The following is a 10,230-nucleotide window of genomic DNA, read 5'->3' as shown; positions in this document are numbered from 1 at the left end:
TTTCAAAGACCCAAAGCTCTATAAGCGTGGATTTTTTAAACAGCAGCTATCAAAGACCCAAAGCTCTATAAGCGTGGATTTTTTAAACAGCAGTTATCAAAGACCCAAAGCTCTATAACCGTGGATTTTTTAAACAGCAACTATCAAAGACCCAAAGCTCTAAAGGCGTGGATTTTTTAAACAGAAACTATCAACGACCTAAAGGTCTATAAGTGTGGATATTTTAAACAGAAGCTATCAAAGACCCAAAGCTCTATAGGAGTGGATTTTTTTAACAGCAGCTATATAAGACCTAAAGCTCTATAAGTGTGGATTTTTTAAACAGCAACTATCAAAGACCCAAAGCTCTATAAGTGTGGATTTTTTAAACAGCAACTATCAAAGACCCAAAGCTCTTTAAGCGTGGATTTTTAAACAGCAACTATCAAAGACCCAAAGGTCTATAAGCGTGGATTTTTTAAACAGCAACTATCAAAGACCCAAAGGTCTATAAGCGTGGATTTTTTAAACAGCAACTATCACAGACCCAAAGCTCTATAAGCGTGGATTTTTTAAACAGCAGCTATCAAAGACCCAAAGCTCTATAAGCGTGGATTTTTTAAACAGCAGCTATCAAAGACCCAAAGCTCTATAAGCGTGGATTTTTTAAACAGCAGTTATCAAAGACCCAAAGCTCTATAAGCGTGGATTTTTTAAACAGCAGCTATCAAAGACCCAAAGCTCTATAAGCGTGGATTTTTTAAACAGCAGTTATCAAAGACCCAAAGCTCTATAAGCGTGGATTTTTTAAACAGCAGTTATCAAAGACCCAAAGCTCTATAAGCGTGGATTTTTTAAACAGCAGCTATCAAAGACCCAAAGCTCTATAAGCGTGGATTTTTTAAACAGCAGCTATCAAAGACCCAAAGCTCTATAAGCGTGGATTTGTTAAACAGCAGCTAGCGAAGATATGTTTGTAACAGCCAAAAGGAATCGAGATAGTCCCATGGTTCCTTTAGAGAATATGCATAGAATCACTTTCTGAGTCGATTTATGCATGTCCGTCCGTCCGTCAGTTGATGTAAAATTGTAAACAAAGTACAGGTCTCATTTATAATCCGATTTGGCTGAAATTTGGTTCAGCTCATTTATTTGGCCCAAGGACGAACCCTACTGAAATTGGGAAAAAATCGGCTCAGATTTAGATATAGCTTCCATAAATATTTTTGTCCAATTTACGGACTTTAGTCCCTGAAAATCGAATTTTTATTTGCACGAAAATCGGTTCAGATTTATATATAGGTCCTATATAGTTTCGCCCGATTTAGTTAGATGGTGAACCAAAGTCCCTCAAAATCTTTCGATTTGCACGAATTTTGGCATAGCGTACTGAATTAAGTCTAAAATGATGTGTGCGTAGTTTCGTGAAAATTGGTTCAGATTTATATATAGCTCCCATATATAGTTTCGATTTGCACGAATTTTGGCATAGCGTACTGAATTGAATCTATACGTGTGCTAAGTTCAGATTTAGATATAGCTCCCATATATAGTTTCGCCCGATTTTAGGTAAATGGTGCACTAAAGATCCATAGCTAGGCCGATTGATATCGTTCAATTTCATGTCGATTTTCCTTCGAAAAATCGATGTCTTTTAGGATACATATGTTGAATATACCCAAAGTGGTGAAGGGTATCGTATAGTCGGCCCAGTCCGACTTTACTACTTTCCTTACTGGTTTAAAAATCATCTATCAAAAAACGCAAAGTAGATTTTTCAAACAGTATTTTATAAACCCCCGACAGAGTGATAAGTGTGGATTTTAAACAATATTTTTCAAATACCCAAACCTCTATAAGTGTGGATATTTTCAAACAGAACTTTTCCAATGACCCCCAGTGTTTTTTAATATATTCGACATTAAGCATGCCATAAATTATGAAAAACAACTGAGTCATTGTGTGTGTGTGTTTTGGTTGTCTTCATTTTATGGAATCCCCTAAAACTCTTAATAGGCAATTTCCATAATATTGAAATTATATACCAATTCGATTTTTTACATCAAAATACCATGCCGACGACAAAACAAATTAACTAATAGCATTGAGAATATGCTTTAGAACAAGTCAATATAGAATCATAAAAATCTATGATTCTAAAACTGGTTCAGATGAAAAGTGAGTTCGTTCGAACATAACAAACAAATGGTCAATAAACTATTATCATTTAATTTGTGAATTTTTTATTATTTTCAAGTTTGATTTATGAAAAATAAACACGTGAAATGCTGAAACTAGGAAATGGGTGCTTAAGAGAAACATGAAAAATATGCGAATGATTAATATTCCAATAACTTCCATTAGATCAAGGGGTTATACTTAAAGAATACAATTTAAAAGTTGATCTGTAGTTTAGACATGTGCTAATATCATTAAATGTTTGTGTTTCGAATTAACATGTGCCCAATCACGACATATTCACTGTTGTTATTATTATGATTTAATAAACTGTTATAAAGTATTTTTTTTAAATAAATGTTAGTTCTATTATCAATATTATTGTTATTATTACGCTTAAATAGTTTTTAGAATGCCTATTATTATTTTTATATTTTTTTATAATTTTATTAACATTGTCTTCATTATCATCATCATCATTATAATTGTTATTTATAGCATCATCATGTTTATTATTGTTATTTAAAATCACAAGACTTAAGACACGAGCGTTATACTTACGAATTAAGCATGAAGACGAAGACTCTCTGAGCTATCAATGTAAATATTTTAATTAATATTTAATAAATACCCACCCAGCTAAAGGTTACGTTTCCATTCACTTACATCTTACAAGAAACAGAGGAACTTCTACAGCTTCCCAATCAGCGTGTGGAAGAGATATTTATCTGTATTTAAAAAAAAAACATGAGGTCCGATATAGTGAACAATTCCGTATTATTAACTCAAAAATCAAGATCTCAGCTCATATGCTGCAAGATCTCTATGTCGATCTTGCAGCATATGAGCGATATTTCGTTTGACTTTAAGTCAATGGAATATAGAACATGGACTAGCTGAGTCGATCTAGACATGAGTGTCCCTCCGTCCGTCTGTCCATTATAATTTGTAAACACGATACAGGCCACAGTTATGGACCAATCTTCACGAAATTTTGCATGCAGGATGGGTTTTGGCCAATCAATATTTAGCGGGCCAAACGGACTCATACTTTTGTGTGAAAAATTACACATTTTGTATTCTATGGCGTATATATTTACTCCTGAAGGACATAGGCCCGAGAAATTGATAGTGTATACACGAAGAGTGGTTGGCCTTTAAATTGATACCAATTATATTGTCGTATGTGCACGGATGTGGGAATTACACTTAACCCTTTCAGTGTCAAAAAAATTGTCGGAATAAAAATCTAACATTTTGTATTTAAGATCATATGAAGGCACAGAGTTTAGAAAAAAAGCAATTTTTATTTTAACCCTCGGACAGTTTTGTCTGTCTTTCAGCAAAAACAAAAACATCAATTGTAACGATACATAGGATAAAAAAAATCGCAAAGAAAGATAGTAATTTTAAATGTCGAATATATTCGATAAAAACACTGAAAGAGTTAAATATTTACAGGTGCTTACGTATTCAAATATTATTTAGTAACCCATTACCACACTGAAGGGCGGAAATAAAGCGCTGATCGCTTTGAAATTTTCTATGAGGTTCCGGTTGTGGTGAAGGACAACGCCTAAAATTTTCAGTGATGATCAGATAATAATTTTGGTATGAAGTGGACCGAAAAACATAATTTGTGTGTGTGTGTTTTTTTCTAGTCAATCTATAGGCGACAATTATAAGCCGAACATCAAAACACAACCTACGGTAAAGGGAATATGGACAAGTAGTTCGAAAGTCTTTACTGAATATTAGAAATATTCGGAACATATGTAAGTGTAAGGAAGAGGTACTATTGGCCTCTTATCGCGAAAGAGGATGCAACTATCACGAAATATTGTCCAGGCTCGGAATAAAACTTAGCAGAAAGCCAGAGTTCCGTTGTAGTTGTGTTGGGTATCGTATGGTCGGCCCCGTCCGACTATACTGCTCCGCTCACTGGTTTTATAATGGCTAAAATTTAGATTGTAGAACCAATATTTTTGTTGTGCGGAAGAGAGTATATTGATTGCTGTTCCATCACTAAATTAGTTCGAATTTTAATTGCCATGTTCCGAGTACTCAATCGCCAGAAGATTTCATCAATTATGTTTTTTAATGTGTTCTTGTATCTGTTCTTTAATGATATCCAGGTGTACAGCGATACACCTGATTAGATACATGATTTATTTTTGTTTGTGTTTCGGAAATCCGACTTCATTCCACGACGATTAATCATTATTGCCAATGGCTATTCAATTCTTTCAGATATTTCCAATATACATATTTTTTTTTAGTTAAATATGGCACAGCTTGATTTTAATTGTATCTATTTTTGTTTTTATTTTAAAATTATTTAATTTTTTCTTATTATTATTATTGTTGTTATTATTATTTGAATAATTAATGGCTCATAAATACGCATGTTGTCAGAAATTGTATTTCACTTAGGAAATCTATAAAAATAAACTCCGCCTAATGACGTTTTATTAGTTTTTGCTGTTGTTGTTTTTATAAGTGTTAATGGTTGTAGTCTTTGTTATTCCTAAATGTTGATGGTCCACACTTTTTCAATAAAAAAGTGAAAGTAAAGATTTATGCTAAGTGTTTTAGATTTGGCAAAGATGACCTTGAATAAAGTTGGACATCTCCACCGAAGCCGAAATTAATTTAACCGACCATGAGTATTTATAGGTTTTTGACCCTGGGAATTTTCCCTCCCAATATGTACAAAGATGATTGACAGTTCGGATCAATTAGAATTGAAGTCTATGAAATTTGAACGTAATTGTGATAAATTTATTTAAAATATATAGAAAACCAGTAATGAAAGTTCAAAAGTCGGACGGGACCGACTATATGATACCCTTCACCACTTGGGTACATACAAGATATGTTAATATCTACAATGTCATGTAGATAGGGCAGATATAGAATATTTACATTTGCATAAAATCGAACGAAAATATATATAAGACCTATATTAAAATCTGAACCTGAAACCTTATCACACATCATTTTTTCCTCAATTCCATTCGCTGTGCAAAATTTTGTCCCAATCGGACAAATATTGGGAGTTTGGTGCATCATTCACATAAAATCGTACTATGCTATAAATGGGAGCTATATCTAAATCTGAACCGATTCCAACAAAACTTCGCATACATATGTATGAACCTGATTTAGTGCGCTATGCAAAATTTTGTCCCAATCGGACAAATATTGCGAGTTTGGTGCATTATTTACATAAAATCGGACTATATGTTGGAGCTATATCTAAATCTTTCAATAGGGTTCGTTCTTAGGCCAAAAAAGTGAACCATGGGTCTATCTCGTTTCTTTTTGCCTATTACAAACATATGCACAAACACATAATACCCTGTACCACAGTGTGGTGAAGGGTATAAAAATATGCAAGTAAAGGCAATGGTCGAACATGGCCGGACCAAGTAATACTCTATGAATTGTGTATTTAACAAAAGGGTGGTTTAAAAAATAATTATTTTATGCATGATTTTTAAAAAAAGAGCTGATTCTAAAAATTATAAAATAAGTGTGTATATAAAAAAATAATATTTCAAGTGTGGTTATTTTTAATAAATAATTTTTTCAAACGTGGATATGTTAAAACCAGTGAGCGGAGCAGTACAGTCGGATGGGGCCGACCATATGATACCCTACACAACGAAAATCGAACTTCCTGTTCTTCTATATTCTGAGCTTGGGAAATATTTCGCGATATTTACACCCTCTTGCAAATGTTTTCGGTCCAGTTCATCCCAAAATTATTATCTGATCATCACCGAAAATTATAGGCGTTGTCCTTGACCATACCTGGATCCTCATGAAAAATTTCAAAATATATTACCGCCCTCTAGTGTGGTAATGGGTTACTAAATAATATCTGAATACGTAAGCACCTGTTAATACTTAAGTGTAACTCCCACACCCGATTATATGCGACAATAAAATTGGTATCAATTTAAAGGTCGACTACTCCTCTTGTATATATTGTATATCTCAGGTCTCAGGTCTATGTCCTTCAGGGGTAAATATATACGCTGTAGAATACAAATTTTGTAATGTTTCACACAAAAGTCAGGATTAATGTGACCCGCTATATATTGGCCGATCTTTATTAAAATAGGCGTGCTTATTCTTTGGCCTGATCCACTTCTCCATGTAAAAATTGGCCATGTTTGGGCCATAATTGACCAGAAAATCAGACAAAAATAAAGTTTTTGGTCCATTTCATCCCTAAATTGTAACCGATCTTTACCAAAAACAACAGAGGTCTTCATTGGGCAGAACCCATCCTACATGCAAAATTTCGTGAAGATTGGTCCATAACTGTGGCCTGTATCATGTTCACAAATTATAATGGACAGACGGACGGACACACATGCCTAGATCGACTCAGCTAGTCGAGATATGACTATCGGTATACTTAAAGGTGGATCTAGGATCAATATTTCGCTATTCTATTCAGCTAAACTATTCAGGTTTAAAAAAATATACATATATTTTTAAGATAATATTTAAGTGTGTTTTATTAATGATTTCAGAAACTATTGAAGCGTGATTTAAAGAAATATTTTTTTAAGAAACTATGACGATCGGTAAATATTTCGAGGGTTAAATCAACCAAAAACTAAAGTGACCAAATTTTTATTTTCACCTCTGGAAAACATGATTTGGAAAATATGCCAGGGTTAGAAATTGGAGTTGTTGACGTATAATCGGTCAAGAGGGTGCAAATATCGCGATATATTACCCATGCTAAGAATAAAGAACAGCAGAAAGTTAGATTTTCGTGGTAGAGGGTAGAGTCGGTCCCGTCCGACTATACTGCTCCGCTAACTGGTTAAAAAATTATTTTTAGTGACAATTTAACTTGGATTTTTAATAAAATATATTTTTTTAGATTAATAACTTATTACGAATTTTGAGTATGTAAAAATGGAATAAATACGAATTACATACCAATATATCTCATATATTAGAAATTAAAAATATGCGTATATTGGGAATATCAAATTCGTATATTGGAAAAAATTTTTTATTAAAGTTTTGCATCGAAATGTTACAAAGACTATGACAAACCCATAATATCGCTCTGTTCTTTACCCAAATTTTAAAATGTTAAATATAGAGTACGAAAAAAAATCAAAATTATTGGAAATTATTAATGGTATTGGTTAAGTAAGAAAACCTCTTCAAATGATACTCCAATTAATAATCTGACAAAAAAAAATCGAAAGATAGAATCTTTAGCCAGAATTTGTTTTCGAGCATCATTCTAAGAACGGGTTTATCTATGATCGGCTGGATCTGTGTGGCAAGCGGATGCGATTAAAAATGGAAATTTGTTTTTATTTTTTTTTTGGAAAGCAACAATTCGATATTCGATAATGGGGTTTTAATTAAACATAAACGAGTTTCGAAAATCCCCAACAACTACTACAACATCATCAGATCTTAGCCACGTACCAAGACACAGAACGTATGTATATCTACTATTCATGTTTTGTGTTAGTATTAGTCTAGAATAGAAGTTTACATACACCCATGGGCGTATAAATAAAAAAAAGAAAAGAACAACAAAGTAATTTTATTAATCATTAATTGAAAGTGCTGACAAATATACAAGCACACATAATGCGATAGCGACAGTTAAAGTTCAATAATCGGGTGACAACCGGAATTTAATGGAATTTAAATTTTTTACTTACATGTGTGTTTATAATTTTAGCACAATTTTACACTAAAAATTCAAAAAACCTCTAAACACTTTGTATGGATTAAATTTTAAAAGCTTCTAAAAAAGTATGCCCATTCTGACATAGCTCTTATTAAAACGATTTTTTTTATTTAAAGGATATACAATCAACTTTTCTCTTGGACATCGGCTCGATGTCCTTCAGGAGTAAAAATATGCGTTATAGAATACAAATTTTGTAATTTTTCACACAAAAGTCAGGGTACATTTGATCTGCTAAATATTGACCGATATTTATCAAAACAGGCATGCTTATTCTTTGGCCCAATCCCCTTCTCCATGTAAAATTTCGCGATGTTTGGGCCATAATTGCGGCCTCTGGAGCGAAAAACCGACAAAAATAAAGTTTTTGGTCTATTTCATCTTCTAAATATTAATTAATCTTTACCAAAAACAATAGGGGTCTTCGTGAAGATTAGTTCATAACTGTGGCCTGTATCGTGTTTACAAATTATAATGGACGGACGGACGGACACACATGTCTAGATCGACTCAGCTATTCGAGATATGACGAACGGTATACTTAAAGGTGGGTCTAGGACCAATATTCCGTGGCGTAACAAACTCTTGGGACTGCACAAAGCTGACAACATAGTTGTGTAGGCTATAAAATGCACCCCTGAATAGTCTTTGGAAAAATAATTTTTAAAACATCCCCGCCTGAATAGTCTCTGGATAAATAAAATATAAATTAAAATATTTACGCTCGAAAAGCCTCTGGAAAAACATTTATTAAAAATCCACGCCAGAATAATCTCTAGAAAAACATTTTTTTAAATTCCACGTCTGAATAGCTGTGGTAAAATAATTTTTAAAAAATCCTCGACTGAATAGTTCTGTTAAAATAATATTTAAAAAATCCACGACTGGATTTAAAAACCAGCAAGGAAAGTAGTAAAGTCGGACGGGGCCGACTATATGATACCCAACCGATACTAAATTTTTCATATGGTCAGATATAGAAGCTATATCTAAATCTGAACCGATTTTCAGGAAACTTAACACACATCATTCTAGACCTAATTCATTACGCTGTGCCAAATTTCGTGCAAATCGAAAGGTATATAGGGACTTTGGTGCACCATTTACATATAATAGGACGAAAATATATATGGGAGCTATATCTAAATCTGAACCGATTTTCAGGAAACTTAACACACATCATTCTAGACCTAATTAATTACGCTGTGCCAAATTTCGTGCAAATCGAGAGATATATAGGGACTTTGGTGCACCATTTACCTTAAATCGGAAGAATATATATAAATGGAGCTATATCTAAATCTGAAACGATTTTCACGAAACTTACAACACATCATTCTAGACCTAATTCATTACGCTGTTCCAAATTTCGTGCAAATCGAAAGGTATATAGGGACTTTGGTGCACCATTTACCTTAAAATCGGACGAATATATATGGGAGCTATATCTAAATCTGAACCGATTTTCACGAAACTTACAACACATCATTCTAGAGCTAATTCATTACGCTGTGCCAAATTTCGTGCAAATCGAAAGATATATAGGGACTTTGGTGCACCATTTACCTTAAATCGGACGAAAGTATATATGGAGAGATATTTCCCAATTTCAATAGGGTTCGTCCTTTGGCCAAATAAGTGAACTGTGCCAAATTTCATCCAAATCGGATCATAAATGCGACCTGTACTTTGTTAACAAAAATACATGGACGGACGGACATGCGTAAATCGACATAGAAAGTGATTGCATGCATTACAAACCTATGCTCAAAATAAAGCCTGTACCAAATTGTGTGAAGGGTATAAAAAACACACACACTTGATGCTCGTTTCCTTTTGCCAGTTACAAAAATATGCCCAAAAACATAATATCCTGTACCACAGTGTGGTGAAGGGTAGAAAAAAACACACACACATGACTACTTCGAATAAATATTTTGGATTTACGGAGATCTCTTAAATCCATAGAAAAATCTCTTTATCGTATATAGCCTTTAATAAGCTTCTGCTATTTAATTCAACAACCATGTAGTTAAAGGTTCATTTCACAGGTAAATAAATATAAAACTTCATATATATATATATATATACATATTTTTTTTTTTAATTCTAAACACTGTCGCCGACAAATACATTGACAATTGTTGTGTTGACAAGAAACAGTGGAGCCATAACAATTTAAAAATACTTTTAATTTTTTATCTTAACGGTCATTGATGATTTGAAATTTGAAACATTTTTGAGGTGGTAACAAGTTGAAATCTATCGTCTGCTGTTGGACAGTTGTTTACATTTGTGTAAAAACGTCGTCGGCGGGCTAATGGAATTTT

The sequence above is a fragment of the Musca vetustissima genome, unplaced genomic scaffold (genome assembly GCF_032173495.1).
Source record: "Musca vetustissima isolate MV318-11 ecotype Yass unplaced genomic scaffold, APGP_CSIRO_Mvet_v1 utg67107, whole genome shotgun sequence".
Taxonomy (NCBI): Eukaryota; Metazoa; Arthropoda; class Insecta; order Diptera; family Muscidae; genus Musca; species Musca vetustissima.
The sequence above is the reverse complement of the archived record's forward strand: the minus strand, read 5'-3'. Positions refer to the sequence as shown.